Below are 20,789 nucleotides of genomic sequence, written 5' to 3' on the forward strand. Positions count from 1 at the left end.
ATGAGCTCGATTTCAAAGTTTAGGGAACATTTGGTTAGGTGCATGGATGGTAGGGGTACGGAGGGCTATGGTCCTGGTGCAGGCCGATGGGAGTAGGCAGTTTAAAATAGTTCGGTACTGACTAGATGGGCTGAAGGTTGTACTTCAGTGCTGTACTTCTCTATGGCTATAAATATCAAAGTGAAACAGATTTTTAGTTGGGGTTGGATACCCATGACGAAGGTCAATGGAACACTGTCAAATGCACTAGGCAAAATTTTTTTTTAAAAAACAACCCACTCTAAAAATGCCACTAATGTTCGATAATTGAAATCTGCCTTGAGTCATTAAAGAATCGTGCAAATCCTTGTACTTTGTTCATTTTGTCACCAGACATTCAATAGTTCTGGTAAACTTGAATTCTGCCTGCTTTTCAGGGTACCTAAACCAGTGGGTTTCGATATCGAAACTCCTTTAGGAGATGCAACAAATGATCACTGAAGTTCAAATGACCAATCATCAAGCCAAAACATTATCCTTTGTTCCTCTCCACAAATTCTGCCTGCCTTTACTCCAGATCTTCAACATCAGTTTCAATTTGCAGCACAAACAGCTGTCTATACAAAAGCAGTTCTGCAGATATGGTTCCAGCACTCTAAATCTCAAACACTAGCCAGAACCAACAGCTTGGGCATTCAGGACTGTGGATCCCGTACCAATGCAAACATAACACCAACATGCATGACAGAAACTACAACTGCATTCCACATAAGGAAATAAAACACAGAAGCGACAGGGCCAATGATCGGCCCAGGACAGAGGACTCTGGCAAGCCGCTGTTGGAGACCTATGCCTGGTAGGGGTGAAGGGCTTAAGTAAACAAAAAGGGTAGTTAATTTAGGAAATTGTTCATTGTAAACTAAACATTTTATTGAATATATATTCAATAAAACCAATGTTTACATTAAAATGAACCATTTTAATCTAGCTTAATGAGTATAAAATGCAATATAAAATTGATTACACGACTAACAACACATTTCCATATCTGCTTAAAAGCACGAGGATCTCTATTATACAGCAACACATCTACTATTCACATCAGAAATGCAGCACTAAACCAGAATATCTAACATGACAAACAATTATTAAAACAGGGGCAGCTGTTGCACTGTTAAACTCAGTTCTTCAAAGCTCAACAAGAGTTGAGTTACTCAGTTTTGAAACTATGAAAATCTTATTTTTAAAGGCAGTCTAAGCATCAACAATAAAAGCAGCTCAACAGTACAGTGGTTAGCACAATGCTTAATAGTACCGACGACCTGGGCTCAATTCCTGTTGCTGCCTGTACATTTTTTCGGTGACTGGACAGATCTCCTCTGGGTGCTCCGAGTTTCCTCCCACAGTCCAAAGCTGTAACGGTTAGTAGATTATTGTAAAATAACTCAAGATTAGGCAAGAGTTAAATCAGGGATTGCCGGGCAGCATGGCTCAAAGGGCTGGAAGGGCTTATTGCGCACTGCATCTCAAATAAATAAAAGTTTTTCTTCTCAATAACCTGAAGTTTTGTCTCCAGGCCTTGATATAAAACACTATTACTTTGATGCCCTGTCTGTCCATGCATTGAAGTTGCATTTAAATCTAACAGCAATTTCTTAAAAGGGCTGAAACTAAACAATATTTGAAAGCCAAACAACAGAATAACTGAGTTAAAACTGATTTCTTTTCAATAATTTTACACAAAGTACTGTATTTCTGTTGCTCTGCATTTCCGGCAACCTTTAGAAGACGTATGGACATTTCATCAAATCTGTTTCAGGTAAAACAGTCTTCAATCTCTGGGTGCTCCTTTTTCCCCTCCCACAATCAAAAGTGATTCCGAAGCTTTCCTTTATCCCTAATCAATACTAGTTGTCCAAAATAAATAACCCTAGTTATTTTCACATTGCTTTTGTAAGATCTTCCTGCATGCAAACTGGCTGCCTCAATTTCAACATAACATCAATTACATTTCACAAGCAGTGAAGTATGTATGCTGTTGTGGTCATTAAAGACTCTGCATGAAGCAGTTTTCAAGAACGTCATTGAAGACAGAGCTATTGATCGTAATCCTTCAATTAAATACAAATTCTAGATCGGAATATCTCATTATGTTGTCAATCTTAACTATAATATCCAAATTAATGAATAAATCAATTTTAATCTTTACATATAATGTTGGAATTTGTTCATTGGAAGTTGCCTCCTCCATTATTAAAACTATCAAGTATGCATGAATTTTGTCACCAGAATGCTAGACTGAAATTGACAGTAATTACAGACTGGTTCAGGCTGTCTTAGTTCAAGAAAGCAACTTTCATGCAAAGGTTTATTTAAAGCACTAGTTCACCGAAACTTCCTCTTCTGACCACCTATGCTACAGTCACACTCCATTTATGGAGCACAGCGATTAGAATTTGTCAGTGGTTTACATGAAATGTTTTGGAAGCGACGTAGCAGAAGTTTATTGACTGGAACAGATTTTAACCCACTAAAACAATGTACTTTAAAGCCAGCCAGGCTCTCGTTTATAAAATACACACAGCCTTGCTACAGGCACACTTACTTCATGACAACTAATATTGAATATAGAAAACAAGATTCAAAAAACTAGCTTTCAGCTGCTTCATTAGTAAACAAGCTGACAATCAGAAGTGCCTTTGCATAATTAGAAAAATGCACAGCTTTAGTTTTATGGAAATCACAAATACAATGAGGCTGAAGTATACAAATCACTTCTGTCAGTTTCAACACAAAAGTACACACATTCTCCCTCTAAACCTTTTTAGCTTTCTCTAGCCCAACAAATAAATTTGATTGTTTTTTTGGTTTACATCATAAGAATTAAACTATTTTAAAGGTTAGCACATCTTCAGGTCCAACATTAATGATAAACCCAAAACCAAACTAGGGAGCTGCAATGAAAAACAGACAGGAGATAGCACCAGCCAATTGTAAGTCTATAAAATAAATCAAAACAAAAAGGCCTTCACCCAATGCACCGAATACTAAACCCTCAACTCCTTATGAAGTAAATTCAACAACTAGCTTACATAGATTAAATTATCCATGACAAATTGTCTGTAGAAAAGGTAAATAAAACAAGGGGTGGGGGAGCCTTATTAGCAGCCCATATTGGGCTATGTTAGCACAAGTTTCAAGATATTTGTGCAGCCAGTTCTTGATGCATGAATCCTGCCGCTAGAAGCGATTGCAATGTAATTTTTTTCCAGATGCACCAAGACAGCTGTCGGGGAAGCCAGTATGCCAGGAATCAGTGGCGCAGGCACCCCTTCAAGGTCGATGTCAAAGTAGCTTTACTGACCCCCCAGAAGTATTTCAGAACAACAAGCGCTTCAAATTCCACCAATCTAAAATAGGCACAGAAATCACTGGGTACATACGTAACTGGAACATCATCTGCAGAGAGAAAGGAGACATTGGCATTTTGTGATGAAGGGTCTTCAAAGATAATTTTGCCCTATCAAGTATGACTGGCACTAGTAACTGTACTAAATTAGGAATCTGGCAAAGCACCTTCTGACATTCTCTACTCCCTTATAATTGACCTGTAATTTCATGAGCCTTATTCATACTTTGAGGCAATGCACTGAAATTATTTTATCCTGATAACTCTGCAGCATTCCTGGTCACAGAAATAGCTTCAACAGACTGCGCCAGTCTACAGAAAGGACACATAAGCACTTAGCAACTTAACCCATCCACTAGCACAATATTTTCACTGAATGACTGGACGAAAGACTGCACCTGACCACTGCAATACAATTACCAAGGTTACTAAATAAAGTGCACAGACTAACACCAATGCTGCAAGCCAAATTAATCACTACAGACTAGTGACTGATCAGTTGCTTTTTACGTTTTTCTGTATCCTCATTTAAGGACAGATATTTTCCCGCACATTCTTAAATAGATGTGAGAGAACCATGAGCATAAATATTAGGTGTAAATGCATGCCAGGGCACAACCAGAGTACTTTGTCTGTGCAGAAACATGCACATTTCCAGACAGCATAGAAGGCACAATACTCCTTATAGACCCCATGTTCAGACGTTGCACAGCAGAATTTTGGCTAATGGACTAAACCTAACATTATGCTCAAGCTTTCAGCCAGCACAGAAGAAAATTTTGCTACCCATCGGCGAAGATGAACCTTTAAGAATTTACAAAATATAACCTACAGCATTTAAATTAGCTGGTTTTTAAATTGTACTTATAGTGCTCTAACAGCTGTCCATATTGCCACTTTCATCAATGCTATGCTATCTTTAAAAGGCATACAGTTTCGACACTACTTCCAGATATCATGCTACAGAAAAGCATTTATAATTGTTACCCATTTTTCCAGACTATTTCCTGCAATTAGATTTTATTTTTGTAGTTAAAACAGCAAAGCATCTTGGATTAATATAATCAGGAACTGATTACTGACTTCAGGAGGAGGAAACCCAACATCCATGAGCCATTGGAGAAATTGGAGCTATAAGACAGCTTTAAATTCCTAGGTGCTATTATTTCAGAGGATATGTCTGGCCTAGCATGCAAGCACAATTACAAAAGCACAGGAGCACCTTTACTTCCTAAGACGTTTACAAAGATCGGGCATGGCATCTAAAACACTGACACTTTTATAGATGTGTGGTGCAGAGTATATTGACTGCCTGCATCAAAGTCTGGTATGGAAACACCAATGACCTTGAACAGAAAATCCTACAAAAAAAATAGTAAATACATCACAGGTAAACCCCTCCCTGCCACTGACCCTCACCACCCAGGTCACGCTCCCTTTTCGCTGCTGCCGTCAGGAAGGCAGTACAAGAGCCTCAGGACCCACACCACCAGATTCAGGAACAGTCATTTACCTCTCAACCATCTGGCTCTGGAACCAAAAGGGCTAACTCATGCACCCAACACGCAATTGTTCCCAGAACCTATAGACTCACTTCCAAGGACTCTTTGTTTCATGTTTAATGTTTATTGCTTATTTATTTTTTTCTTTCATCAATTTATTCCCTTTTGCACACTGGTTGTCAGCCCTGTTGGGTGTAGCCTTTCATTGATTCTATTATAGTTATTGGATTTATTAAGTATGCCCGCAAGAAAACAAATTTAGATCTCTTTTCCTGCAGACATAGTTGTATATGGTGACATCTATGTACTTCAATAACAAATTTACTTTGAACTTTGAAATGGCATTTCCAACTAGGACTGCACTGAAAGCAGATAAAATGCAGTGAAAACAAGAAAATGGAATTAATACAAAAATATAGTTGCAAGTCAAATGGAAATAAAGTAACTAGTAAAAGCCCAAATCAATTAGTAAGGATTAGTTTTACAAGATTAAAAGCGCATCTTGTGGAACATAGCTGATTTGAAGTTATCCTCACCTACCACAACTACATCTCTGGGGGGGGGGGGGGGGGGGGGGGGAATATGTCTCAAAATACACCATCTTTGTATGAACACCACCTGCCATTTCTACTGCCAACATTAAATCCTTCAGAACAAAGCAGCAAATGTCACCGCTGTTGCAGCATGGTGAAATCTCTGCTGGCAAAATGAAATTGGTCTTAAAACACAAGTGGCATATTTAATCATCCTCCTTAATTTGTGAAGATTTTAAACACTTACACAATCCTTATTTTGAAGAAATATAGCAATTTCTCCTATACTTATTGCTTATTAAAATTAGCTAGAAAACATAAGCCCCTCCTGCTGTTCATGATTAAATTTTTAAGTAGAGGAACATTACTAGAATTTCTGGGAACATTACATCTTGTTGATTAGTCTACTGCATATCGTGATACAATTTTAAACCCCTCTATAATACAGTAGGCATTAACTGTGAACACTGAGAATAGAATAATCTAGCTGGTCAAAATCAAAAACCAGATGAGTTATTAAACCAGATGATGAGTACACCCCCGCGCAACAGGGAAGACAGAAGACACAAATATCCACAAAGGACAATCTACTGTAACTTAAAGCACCAAGGGTTGAAGAGGCTGATTAACGGTCTCGATAAAGCTGATGCAATGAATTGACGTATAAAACGAGGGCTCGCCACTAAGTGCAAGAGTCATTAATAAACCCAACAAGGATTCATTTCCCAAAGGGAAATAAGACGCTATACACTACAACAATAAAAGCAGCCCAGAAAAATAGAATAAGTTAGATTTGCTAGGGAGAAAAGAGCAGAAAAATAGAGTGATAAGAATAGAGGCAGGGTTATCAGAAAGGGCTCCGAAGCATGAATGTTGACTAATATGATATCTGAAGCCTTGACTGAAAAACATTTGTATACAAAGCGAATGCTCTATCACAGACACCTCAAACCAGTCTAGAGACAAATCTAACCAGTCTTCAATAACTGCTCCCTAATGTTTCCACTGGGAAAAGGCTGGACTGCACTGACAGCTATCCAGTAGGTCTATAGAAACTGCAGAGATGACATCGGTATGTTTCAACTTGCCCAGCTATACTATTACATTATACAAGTATGAATCAGAGGTCATCTGCAGGATCTAAATCCTTTCGTCATCCTCATACTCACCAAGTCAGAGTTGGGGTGGATGGAAAGGGAAGACAGGGAGAGCCTGGGTTCTGCTAAACTTAAATGAAAGCAGGCAGAGAAAGTTTTCAATCAACAGTAAAAGTGACAAATGATGTAACTTTTACAAATTTCATGTTTGGTTTTTATGATCTATCAATGCCAGAGACCAAAGACCCACAATATAACCCTTCAGCAGTTGCCCAAGATTTCAGGAGAACTTACTTCACCACACTTGTGTAGCCTGAGATAACTGGTGAGTGGAACCAGATGGGACAGAAGACATCTGATGGAGTGGGCGAGAGTGCAAGGTTACTTCTTTATGCACCTGATGTTCTCAAAGCAAGCGAAAACTACACAACCACAAAAGTGAACCCTTAGGCTTCACAATTTTATCCTTTGTAAAATATTTAGAGGCCTGAAAAATACTGTTGCTTAATGTAAACATTCAATCTAGTAATTAGGATTAAATCTACTTTAAAATGTTTTCTTACACCAAGATGACTGATATAGAAATGAGACTAATTTCTACATTTGAATAGATGGAATCATTCATGTTTAAGCTGCAGTGCATGAAGAGTTACAGGAATCAACACTTGGGGGTCTACAGTATACTGCCAATCATGCAACAGGAAATAGATGGTGCTCTCCTACAACTAGCTGTCCCCTACAGTATGTCAGGAAGTTTGTAATCCACTGACCGGAAGGAAGCAGTATGCAAGGCTGGGCTCCTATTTGTCCAATTCAATGTCTACAGGCATAGGCTCTCCCTAAGACTGTTCTTTTACCTCTCCTGTTCTCACTTTATAGAAATAACTGTACCTCCACAAACAAATCCATTAAAATCCTGAAGTTTGCAGATGACGTGACTGTAGCTGGTCTCATCTCTAATAATGTGACCTGCTCTCAAAGGATGGTAAACCGACTTACGGCATGGTGTGCTTTTAACAACCCCCTTGGAAATATGGTCAGGCTATGGTCGAGTCATATTCCTAGGACTACCACTGAAGTAGGACAGCACTCATCCCTAGGAAAGACGAGCAGAGACTGTTCCTCCCACACTAGCTAAGGAAACTTTCATCTCAGGGTGTATACCGATGAATTTTTACTCAGCCAGTGGAGTTTTGTGACCATCTCTATTACTGATTGCTTTCCCACCACCTCCTTCCTCTGCAAGTCCAGGGAGACGCTACAAGTCCATTAGCACCAAAACTACACCTAATCTCGAAAGCTTTTTTTCCTATAGCTGTCCAGCTTCTCAATAAAAATGAGTCACACGTAATACCCTAACTGTCCCTGCACAACATCCGTTAAATGGTCTTTCTTGCTCGCCTTGTTCAGGTGATAGTAATTGCATTTGTTCATGCGCTCACATTCAAGTTTGATTATTGACGTTTATGCTAATTGTTGATAGCTCCTGGCTGTTTGCACTATTGTCTTGTAAAGTGCTGGTTGATATTGTTGTCTGCTACACTATTGTCCTGTGTTTTATGCTCAGCACCTAACCACAATCAATTCTGTTTCACATATTGGCAATAAACTGATTCTTTGCCATATTCTGCATCTATAGTTTAAATGAATTAAAATGTGCTCCTTTTCAAATCATCTTCAGCTATATTTTCACAACAAATCCTCCAATGGACGTGCAATCTTGTCATTGATTGCAGAAAGCCATGAAAGCCACAAGAAAGGCCATGAATAGAAAAGAACTTCTATTCGGAACTAAGTGATACCTGTGGCTATTTGACCAAATTTTGCACAGAAACACATGTAGCTTATTTTACACTTTTAAAGATTCCTTTTTGATTGCACTATATGCAACAAATTCAGTTAACATTCCTGCCCAAATATTTCTAAGGCTCCCAGAAGTAAACAATCAGTGATTATCTTCATAGGGCAAGTTCCAACTTATTAAGACCAGGAAAGATAACAAATCTTGGTGCACCAGAATTGCAGAATATCATATGCCAGTTTTTCAATGACAGCTGAATTCTCAAGGACCACGAATCAGTTGTTCTAGCCTGTTGAACAGAGGTAGACTGCATGAAAAACATCTTCTATGAACTCATACAGACATGCCTGCAATTCAATAGATAATGCCCAACGTTTTCAAAAGCAGCGTGAAGATCCAAAAAAGTTTTTAAAAATCATAAATGCTGGAAATCTAAAAAAGTGCTGGAAACACTCAAGTCAGCAGCAAAAACAGCTGAAATTTCAGATCAAACCCTCCTTTGTCAGAACTGGGAAGAAATGAAAGCTTCAGATAAACCTATACCCCAAGGTCACCCTGGATTTACTCCAGAGGTACCTCCCCCTCCCTGTAATTTAAGCTTCCATTGTCTCTCTCCCAGCTCTGGCAAAGTCTTTGACCTGGAGTGTTAGCAGTTTCTGTTCCCACAGATGTGGCCTCTGCAAGTCCAGCACACTTTTCATTTTCTGCAGCAACAGCATTTCTTACAGTGCGGAGCAGATTTTCCAATAATTAACTTATTTTGTAACGGCAAAAAGCAGCCATCCGTCCCACTCAGTCCATGCTCTAAGTAATCCTATTACAGGGAATGTTCCTGAGAACCCCTTGTAACCTAGTACTTTTACAAGTTAGAAATGAACACAAAAAGAAAGTGGGAGAGTATGAGAGAAAAGCAGCTGACTGGAGACCAAGCGGGTATGGGAAGAGAGGCCACTACAGCTGGACTCAGTGAACAATTCAGTCTGCTCAGCTCCACCCAGCCCTGATTACAGCACTGGGTGGGGTAGGAAATTCCCTACTCCCCATTCAGCAAAACATAACTGCTGCAGTTAATAAATCCATCCCCAACCGCCCAAATGCTCACATATATGGGATGTCCACAAATCAGGCATTGATAATGCATTGAGGACCTGAAGCCCCTTTTCCTTTCTCTTCATTTCCAGCATACCTATGCCTTTTCCATCAATGCCTCTGATTCTGGTTGCCATTAATGTTATATTAATAGGTAATTTGCAGCTGCCACCAATACATGGTCAAATGTGTAAATTCCACGGAGCCAGCATCCAAGGTCATGGTCAAACCTGAGTCACTGGTGCTTAGGTAGTAGTGTTAACTTTTGCGCCACTGAGGCATGAACCTAATCCCAGAATTGCCAATGTTGACCAAAAGTGGCTGTTTTATTTTCAGCCATATTCATAGAACACAGAACACAGAAAGAGCCTCTTTGGCCCATCTAGTTCATGCCAAACTATTAATCAGTCTAGAGGAACTCAGCAGGTCGGGCAGCACCCGTGGAAACGAACAGTCAACGGTTCAGGAGGCCCTTTGCCAGGAGGGCGCTGCGCGTGTTGCTTTGACCCCAACATCTGTAGAGTATTTTGTGTTATTAATCAGTCTAGTCCCATAGCTCTTCATACAGTTTTAAAATTCTGGGCGTTACCTTTTATAAGAGTTCAAAACCTAGCCCAGACATAACCACAAAGTACCTTGCCTTTTCCATTAGCTATGAATTGAGAGAGAAGAAACCCAAACAATTCTGCTCACGCCAAGCTCAGAAGAACCAATTACCATCAAATCTGGATCCACAAATATCAAAAAAAAAATCAAGGAAGCTTGTGCATGAAAGAAAGAATGCAGTAGAATCCAGGCTCGCAGTTCTGATAATATTGCATATGTCAGTATTTAACAAAGAGGAAACTTAAGAGTTCATTGCAAAAGCTGAGTCTAGTTGGGCTACGTGCAAAAAAATGATTTTTACATAGTAAAGCAAAAAAAATCCACATTATTTCACCATTACGAAAGGGCACATATTACAAAAAGGATATTTTTTTGAGGAACAGCCATTTTGGTTCCCAGTATGGACAAAATGAACAGATGTTTAACTTGTATGCTTTCAGTATCACTACTTGATGATAATGTACACACACACACAAACTATTGAGCATCAGGAAAAAGGGATAAAAGGTTTTCAGCTTTGCACCTGATGAGATTTGTAGTCAATCATCCCTGTTCCGACTGAATATTAGCATAAAGGTACTGAATATTCTTCTGATAAGGAAAAACTCAATTCACTGGCTCCTTTCTGGAAAAAACATATGTAATTTATATATCTGTACAACTTGCCTATATTCAGCATAATTTTCAATCAATAAACCACTGAATACTCAGAGGTTTGAGAATGCCAGTTTAACCTTACCGTAAAGACTGTCACAATTCACGATCTGACCCAGAACTTCTCTGAATCCCTCCACTGGACTGAAAACAGCAAAGTTACTGATAGTGTTGCCATATGGTTGAAATAAAGATAATTCAACTGCCCCACATTTCCTCCCCACCCACCCAAAAACTATCTTTTCAAAATTACTACTACGCATTCAGTTTGAAACAGCGTGCCTTCTTGTATATCAAACCTGCGAGTGATTTCCCATCTCCACTCGACTCAGTACAATAGTCTTGAGAATTATTCTCTCTCAAATTATCTTCCAAAAGATATGACTGATACGCAACAAGGTGCAGATAATAACATCACTTTAAAAAAAATTCAGTTTTTATTGCAGTTTCCTGTGGCAGCTTGCTCCAAGTACCAACCATCTTCTGAAAAGTTGGCCCTTAGGTTCCATTTGAATTTATTCCCCATCAACCCAGATCTTTATACTCTTGTGACTGGTATACTGAGAGAAAGACTGTGCCCATCCGCGTTACCTACTCTTCTCATGACTTTATGTACCTCCAAGGTCTCACCTCAACCTCCTGTACTCCAAATGTAAAAAGGTCCCAGCATATCAGGCCTCTCCTGATAACTCAAACTTCTCTCTCAACATTCTGCATTTATCAGACACCAAGCTTTTGTCTTCCCACTTATCACCTTCCATGCAGCCTGCTTCCACCTGGACTCTCCATTCCCACCATGTGGCTCCATCTGCCACTTGCACGTTCCTTGTCTGCTTCTGTCAATCATTCACCTTGCCCATTTCCCAATTCTACCTCTGGCAACTTTTGTCCAGCCTCCTTCAACCATGAACCTCTCATAAATACTGCCCATATTCTCCCTGCACTTTCAGCTCTGTTGCATGGTCTCCACGTGAAATATCGACAACTCCTTCTTATCCCCCTTCCTCATAGATGCTGCTTGACACCGAGTAGCTCCAGGTTCTTCAGTATCTTACGAATTCAGAAGCTCCATATTAAACATCTGCCGTCTTGACCCATCAACAGCATTAACCTAACTGACCAGACACCATCTTTCAAACAATCCTGCTAGATAGAAATGCAATCATCCAATTCTTCTTTCATGTCCAATCAAAGCTAAAGAATTACCCCAGATTTCTTCCCCTACCAGGACCCTAAAACTATCAGTGACCACATTCACGTCAAGTTCCTTGGCACAGTCTTTAATACACAAGGGTGGAACACAAGCATTAATTTTACATGCTGGAAAATCAAAAAAGCCTCTCCAGTAACAATATCCAAACTGACCTAAAATCCATAGTTGATAGAATCCCAAGGGTGGGGGAATTGTTTGAAAAGAAAAAGAGGCCATTTGCCAGTTTACTCAGAACCAATAACTACTTTCCTTCCTCCAAGCAACACACAAAATGCTGGTGGAACGCAGCAGGCCAGGCAGCATCTATAGGGAAAAACACTGTCGACGAGACCCTTCGTCGGCCCAAAACATCGACAGTGTTTCTCCCTATAGATGCTGCCTGGCCTGCTGCGTTCCACCAGCATTTTGTGTGTGTTGTTTAAATTTCCAGCACCTGCAGATTTCCTCATGTTTCCTTCCTCCAAGTCAGTTATACTGACTATATAATGATACCCCTCACTGGAAAAGTTAGAATCTATTAGTCATTACTCCACGCTGGGACTGTTACCTTCTCAAACTTTATGACATACTAAATCGAAGTCAAAAGGATGCATGGTAAATTTCACAGCAAGTCCCACTACAGAATACTGCAACTGAACACTCCAAAAATGTAAAACTTAATATGAAAATAAACTACAGAAATCCAAACATCTGATTACTATAGCAACAACTGTGTTGCCAAAATGCCAAATTAAAAAAGGGCTCATTTTCAATTAGTGTACAAAAGCTGTGAAAAATCTATCGGCATGCATACGTGCACATAGCCTAAAGTACTAATAACCATATTCCAGAATATCCAGACCAAGATGTATAGAAGTCTAACCACAAGAGCAAAGGCTTTCACACACACACACACACACACACACACACACAAATAATACTTGGTAAAAGGGCGATTAACTGGCCATGTTATTTGGCAATTTTTTTGACAGTGTGTCCTTTCATCACTTAGTTTCTTTTCCCACCCCAACACCAGACACACCCTCTTCACCGCACTTGCTTCAAACCTATTTATTATAGTTTCAGGCCTGCTGAAATTTTATTCCTATGCACAAGTCTTGCTTAACCTCCTACATTAATGTCAATATTAACCTGAGGAATTCATATGGATTACAGTTAGCATACTGAATAAGGAGCTCAATCACTATCAGAACCAAAAAAAAGCAATGCTGAAAATCTGGAAAGCATGAAAAGGCATTGGAATCTTTGGATAAGTGCACTTGAGAGAAACGGGAAGTCAGAAATGAACATTTCAATTTGCCAAGGGAAAATAAATTTAATTACACTGAAAGATAGAAGCAGTAAAAAGATAAATGTAGGCAATAAAAATGAGGTAAAGTTTGGAATAAGTAAAATTGTAAACACATGAAATTCTGTAAATTTTGCTGGAAATCCAATGCAACAGACAAAATGCTGGAAATGCAAATGAATAAATAGACGACACTTCAGGCCAAGACCCTTCTTCAGGACTGGAATGGAGAAAGGGAGATGCCAGAATAAAAAGGTGGGAGGGGAAAGAGGCTACCTGGAAGGTGACAAGTGAAGCCAGGTAGGTGGGAAAGGTAAAGGGCTGCAGAGGAAGGGATCTGACAGAAGAGGAGAGTGAACTATTGGAGAAAGGAAAAGGAGGGGCCCCAGGGGGAGGTGATAGGCAGGTGAGAAGAGGCAAAAACCCAGAGTAGGGAATAGAAGAGGGAGGGGGAGGCTAGGCCTGTTTTTGTTCCTTGAGCTTACATTGAGGAACATAGTTTTGCAGCCAGTATTACCAGTACTTACTTCTTTCAAACTGCTATCCATGCCAGGCAGACCTTGTTCTAAACTCCCTCTACACTTTCTATTCTAATCAAAAAACCTATTGTTAAAGCTTTTGGATCTGATAAAATGTTAAGAGCCAAAACAATAGATAATGGATTAAACACTTCCAATATTTTGATGATTTACAGAATTGATTGAACACAATACAAAAATGAATTACAAAGTACATGTTTACCCCTCGTTCTGCAAGAGTATCAGTTGTGTTACATTTGGGGTCATTACATATGCATACGAAACACAGATGCAATACAGACACCAATGTTTAACTTAAGAGGAAGAACAATAAATTTGGTGTGTCACCATCCCAGTTAGATGCAACAAACAGATCGACTATTAAGATTAATTCCAAAAATGGGTCAACAACATACTATTCAAAAGGATGTCTTTGTATGAAGCCTGGTTCTTAAACCACTTAATGTTTCTTTTAAGTCACTTCAACCATTTCTTCAGTTTCTTTGCCAATATATTTTGCAAACCCAACCCCAATTTGGGGCAATGAGAATATAGTTTTATATTCAAACTAGATTTGCGATACGTTGAGGAATACAAGATCAAAAGGGCATTCAATACCTAGTCTCTACAAACAGCAGGAAAACACTATTACAAAATTCATTTTCTTTGTATTACAACCTGATTCTTAGGAAAAAATCTGAATTTTGCATGGCAAAATTAATTTATTAAGTAACAGTTGGAATGACATTTAAAAAGGAGCGCAAAGTGCTTTCATACACCTGCAATAGACACGTGACAATAAACAGTTTTAAAGTCAGTACACAACTACGAACTGGTCCATGAGCAATAATCACAGAAGATTTTTCTACCATTTTGTCTCATCTGTTTATAATGCATGGGTCCTTGCTCTGAATGTCTTTCATGCATTTGTTCTGGATTATGTGGGAGGGAAAGGCAAAAGAAAATAACAACTCTCAGTAACTATCTAGAAGCCAATGGAAGAGTTGCTGATAAAGTCACCCAACTGGCAATTCATCTCCCAAAACTAACCTTGACAATCAGAACAGTTTATGGGCTACTCAATTAAAGTTCAACACAGCTCCTTCACCATCACTAACCATGCTCACGTCAACACAACACTCAAGCAAAGAACACCTCAACAATTGACAGAAACCACACTTGATAGAAAGGGGCAATAAATAATGTTGGTGAGGGAAAGAAACAAAAAAAACAAGATGGCTTTGAAAGCAGACTATTTCATTTTAACAAGCAGGTTCGACATGTAAATCAGCAGCTACCAATGTAGAAATAGGAACTGACAAGTCAGAAGCATAAGGCAGCAATCATTTCAAGATCAGAGACGAAGGCAACGATGAAATATGAATGAGATGGTGGTATCAAAACTTAAGGACTGATATCTCAGTCTACACTTGGCAATTCAGTCACTAAATTTCATGGTAATCAATGTAAATAGCACAACTGAGGAGGAATTTGTTGTTTGCGGGTATAAGATTCATCAGGTTCCAAGGAAGTGCAGTGAAGTACAGCAGTACCATTGTCAGCCAAGGCTCAGATGCTAGCTGAATAGTAGTTCAAAGTAAATTTTAATATCAAAGTACATATATGTCACCATATACAACCGTGAGATTCAATTTTCTGTGGGCATACTCAGCACTTCTATGAAATAGTAACTATAACAGAATCATTGAAAGGTCAACCAGAGTGCAGAAGATAAACTGTGCAAATGCAAATATAAATAGCAATAAATAACGTGATATATAGAGTCCTTGAAAGTGAGATAATTGGTTGTAGGACATCTCAATGGACGGGTAAGTGAGTATAGTTATCCCCTATGAGGGAGAGTAACTGTTCTTGAGCTTGATGGCAGCAACGAGAAAAGAGCATGGCTTGGGTAGTGATCTCTGATGATGGCAATGTAGAATAACACACAAAATGCCAGAGGAACTCAGCAGGTCAGGTAGCATCTGTGGAGGGGAATAAATAGTCGACGTTTTGGGCCAAGAATGTAGTAATGTAGTGCTGGCAAGATTTAGAACAGCGTCAGTTTTACCAAAATTAAGATGGATAAATTTACAACTTACCCAAAACCCAATATCAGCCAAGGTACTGCAGACTGTGATAACAGCTATGGAATCCACAGCAGGTGGGGGAGGAAAGCCATGAGCATATGTGGAAGCTGACTCCATGTTTTGAAGACGACATCAAGGGGCAGCATGTAAACGAAGAAGAGGACAAGGATGGAGAAGGGATGCACCAGAATATAAGAAGAGGAAGAGAAACTATTGGTGTACTGCCTTCATAGCAAGAAATAGAGAGAATGTCAGAAATAGAAAATGGAGGAGACCCGAGTACAGACGGCAGCATAGGAAATTAGTCAATTAGTTTCATATCTACAATGAACGGCTATACAAAAGGTTGTTAGCACACTGATCCATTGTGTAACTGTTTTATCCAGAAGAATGCAAAAATACATTAGTCAACCTACTACAAAAGAATCTTGTAAACTTTGACCTCAGATACCCAAAACTCACATCCAAAACATGCAGATTTGGAATAATTTTGCAGACTTTTGTTTAAACAAACCAATCTCTAGAAAAAATGTTAACAACTGACTTAATACAATTGCTTGAAGTGCATAAGAAAAGTTTGTACAATATTTTTGTAGGAAATTGGTCAGGGCAACTGCATAAATACTTCAAGACCAGAATTCTATTTTTGCAAGAAAAATGTAGAAAAAGTTAAAGTACAGTTATTATCAAAGTTTGCATATATTATACAACCCTGAGATTCATCTCCTAACAGGAAACCCCAAAACAAGAACAAAACAAAACCAGATTTAAAAATATCTTGGATTTGATTACTTTTCGTCAGAATAAATTCAGAAAAATGGACCTCAGGCTTTCACTACTTTAAAGTAAAGCAAAAATATTAAGCTACATGCGTGCACAAAATGAACTGGTTTCCCATAAGACTGTGCATTCATCCAAAATCTAACATGTTTAAAGTAGGTTTTTAAAATGGTTATTGACACAGCTTAAATGCTAGTATTCTAAACTATTACCACAGTAAACAATTTCAACTCTAAAAGACCAGGTCGTAAATTTTAATTCCAAGAGTCTTCTAAGAGAATAAACGAAAGTCACCCTTTGATTTATCCTAGCTTCTGAAGGTTACAGATGAAAATGCCCATCATCTGTAGTGAACTATGCAAGTACTATAGTCACAGGTGCAGTGCCAACGTTACTGTCTCACAGCTGGAGGAACCCAAGCTGATCCGGTCCTCAGGCAATATGTTTGCATATTTCAAACATTCGCTAACCACATGCATTTCTTCTGGTTGCTCCAGGTGCCCCAAATTCCAAAGATGAGCTGGGTGAGTTAATTGGCTGTGGAATGCTGACCCTTAACCAGGCTTAATAGGAAAAAGAACCAAGGGAGCAAAACGAACAGGCATGAGAAGATGAGTTGCAGGAGTACATGGGAATAAGGGACAATGGGACTTACGGACAATTAGTTCCTCTATAGCCAGAATGGACTCAATGGGCCAAATGGCTTCTATATTTAAGTTCTGGAAGTGGGAAAAAAATACCAAATCTACACAACCAAAAGCCTAATTGGCTCCTAAAAACCTTTCTTGAAGTTACCTATTTACAAAAATCATGGTACTTGAGTACAATAAATAAAAATCTAGCTCCCCACATAACAAAAAATGTGACTCTATATATATACATACACACACACACACACACAACCCAATAAAATAAGTAATGCAAAAATAAAAAGTGAGGCAGCGTTCATGGGCTTAATGTCCATTCAGAAATCAAATGGAGCTAAGTTTACAATTCTCTGCAGCTTAGTTTGATCCTGTGCAGCAGCCATCCCATAACAGACAGTGACACATCCAGTTAGAATGCTCTCCACTATACATCCGCTGAAATATGCGAGGGTCTTCAGTGACGTACCAAATCTCCCATTCAGACGTGTCAGTCCATGGCCTCCTCTACTGCCAGGATGAGGCCACACTCAGGTTGGAGGAGCAACACATTGTATTCTGTCTGGGTAGCCTCCAACCTGATGGCATGTACAATTTCTCAAACTTCCGGTAATTGATCCCCCCCCCCCCTCTCCTTCACTATTCCATTCCTCATTCTTGTTTTCCTCTCTCACCTTCTCTTCTTACCTGCCACTACCTCCCTCTGATGCTCCTCCCCGTTCCCCTTCCTCCATGGTCTTCTGTCCTCCCCTGTCAGATTCCCCCTCTTCCAACCCTTTTTCATTCACCAATCAACTTCCCAGCTCTTCACTTCACCTCCTCACCCAATTTCATTTATTACCTGCCACCATGTACTTCTACCTCCCTTCCCCCATCTTATTCTGAAGAATTCTTCCCCCACACCCCCATCCTGATGAAGAGTCTCAGCCCAAAACATTGACTGCTTACTCTTTTCCATATATGCTGCCTGGCCTGCTGAGTTCTTCCAGCATTTTGTGTGTTGCTTTGCATACAGAATTACAAGCAGTGTTTCACTCCAACCTCATTCAAATTCATCACATGTACTTATTTAAAAAAAAGTGCAAGCCAAGTGTTCGGAGCTTGGAATTGCAGCATTTTGTCACCATCACATCAATTAGAATGTCAATGAGACATCAAGCAAGCAAATGGTAACCATGGCTTTTATGTGCAGTTACGTGAATGAGAATCAAAGTTCCTAAACCCCCAACTATCTCACCATTTAGCAAGATCAGGGCAAATCCTCTGCATTCCCATTCACTTGTTATAAGCTTTCAATCACTTGCCTTAACAAGAATACCTCACTTTCACCTTTTAAGTGTTCTAAAGATTCATGGCAGTGGAAAAAAAACTTTGTGCCTTGTGCCTAAAAATGTACGGCCTATTTATAAACAAGTGAATTAACAGGAGATTCCAGTAGGAGTGACATTTTCTGAACTCTATTCCAGAAAAAATGAACAGCAATTAAATCCAGAAACTCAGGTTTCACAATAGCTGCTATGGAATACAAGTTACTTTTACCTGGAGTTTAAAATCAAACAGTAATTACCAATGGGTGTTGTCATTACAGAACCCTTTTAGAATGAGGCTAAACTCCTTACCCTTGATTCTAAATCCACTAATGTGGTCAAGTCAAACACCTCCAGAAGTGGCCTTGAAAACCACGCACTTCAAGCATAGCTGTTAGTTCCTTTCCTACCTTATGGTGCTTCGGACAGTAACCTTGCAGTTTCTATTCTTTTAAAACAAGGCCAAGTTGCTAGCTCAACACTCAACCCAGCATGAATGGAAAGTGTGCAAGGAGCCAGCCGGAATCAAACACGGGACCACTCACCTCAAATTCTAGTGCAGATGCCACTACGCTATCAACCAATAAAGATGGACAATAAACAAAGTTACAGATTAAGTTATACAGGGCAGAAAGTTCTTTCAGTGCAAAGTATTCTTGCAAACCAAGATTTTCAATCCAATTTGTCTGTATTTCTGAACTATTCCTATCTATGTTCCTAGTCAAATCTCTTAAATGTTGAAAATACATATGCTTCTACCACATTCTCTGGCAGTTTGTTCCACATATCGACTCCTTGGATCCCCTTAAGATTTTTTCCCAATTTTTAAACTTATCCTCTCTAGTTTTAGACTACATTGCTCTTGGAACATTAATAAACCCTTCAATTTTATAAACTTCAATAGAATCATCTTTTGCCCCCCTTCACACCAGGGAAAGGAGTCCCAGCCTATGCAGTCTGTCTTTATGATTCACGTTTTCCTGTTCAGGCAACATTGCTGAGATTCTTTTCTACACACGCCCTAGCTTAATCACATCCTTCCTATAGTGTGACAACCAGATCAACACACCAACTTCAGCCTAACCATCATTTTATACAACTTTAACACAAATTCAACTCCTATATTTAGTGCCTCAGACATCACAAGTATGTTTGACACTGCCTTCACCACTAAATTTCAGGAAATTTAAGTATTGTGTGGAACAAACAAAATGCTGGAGGAACTCAGCAAATCAGTCAGCATCCACGGAAATTGATAAACAGTCAATGCTTCAGGAGACTCTTCAGTAGGACTGGAAAGGAAGGAGGAAGCCTTTTGACCTGAAACGTAAACTGCTTATTCATATCCGTGGATGTTGTCTGATCTGCTGAGTTCCTCCAGCATTGTGAGTGTGTTGCTCTGGATTTTCAGCATCTGCAGAATCTCTTGTGTTTATATACTCCAGGCTTCTGTTCAGTGACACTCATGCTTTCCCTGCCATTCACTGTACGTTGTACTCTAACTTAATTTATTAAGGTACATCACTTTACAAGTGTCATTAACGATTCCCTTGTCCAATTTAACCAGTTAATCTAAACTTTGTTGTAATCTTAGACACCAGTGTTGTCCACAACAGCATCAATTTTGCTATCATTGGCAAAATTACATTCCATGACACCTACATTTTCTTCCAAATCAGAAATATGTAGTCTAGTGTAGTTTTTTCTTCTCTGTGTTGTTTTTTTTTACGTAGCTCAGTCTAGTTTTTGTGCTGTATCATGTAATACCATGGTCCTGAAAAATGTTGTCTCATTTTTACTATGTACTGTGCATAGCAGTTATGGTCAAAATGACAATAAAAGTGACTTGACTTGATATGAACAAAGGCCCAGCACATAACCCTGTGGCACACTACTGGTCACAGGCTGTCCTGTGGAAATTAACTCATTGTCTGGCTGCTTATCACCAAAAACAATTTTGTACCCAAATCTGCTGTCACATTGGATGCTCTGTACTCTAATCTTCTCAACCAGCCTACCACATGGGACTTTGTCAAAGGCGAACACAATAAAATCTGCAGATGCTGGAAATCCAGTTACACACACAAAATGCTAGAGGAACTCAGCTGGTCAGGCAGCATCTATGGAAAAGATCCCGATGAAGGATTTTGGCCCAAGACATTGACTGTTTATTCCTTTTCATAGATGCTGCCTGACTTGCTGAGTTCCTCAAGCATTTTGCATGTGTTACCTTTCTAAAGTTCGTGCATTCAACATCCATTATCCTGACCTCATCAATC

The 20,789-nt window shown here is 39.2% G+C and overlaps 1 protein-coding gene across 9 annotated transcripts in view; it reads right to left on the reverse strand.

The window, feature by feature from the left end:
* The window catches only part of qkia (QKI, KH domain containing, RNA binding a), a 131,672-nt gene that overhangs the window by 102,898 nt on the left and 7,985 nt on the right, over positions 1–20,789 (reverse strand). The window contains exon 1 of one of the 9 annotated variants that reach the window (XM_073028371.1): positions 15,792–15,897. The exons of the other annotated variants lie outside the window; for them this stretch is intronic. The gene's annotated coding sequence lies outside the window, so the exon portion shown is untranslated. Of the gene's footprint in view, positions 1–15,791; positions 15,898–20,789 lie in introns of those variants that run through there. 9 annotated transcript variants of the gene reach the window in all.

The sequence above is a fragment of the Hemitrygon akajei genome, chromosome 24 (genome assembly GCF_048418815.1).
Source record: "Hemitrygon akajei chromosome 24, sHemAka1.3, whole genome shotgun sequence".
Classification (NCBI taxonomy): domain Eukaryota; kingdom Metazoa; phylum Chordata; class Chondrichthyes; order Myliobatiformes; family Dasyatidae; genus Hemitrygon; species Hemitrygon akajei.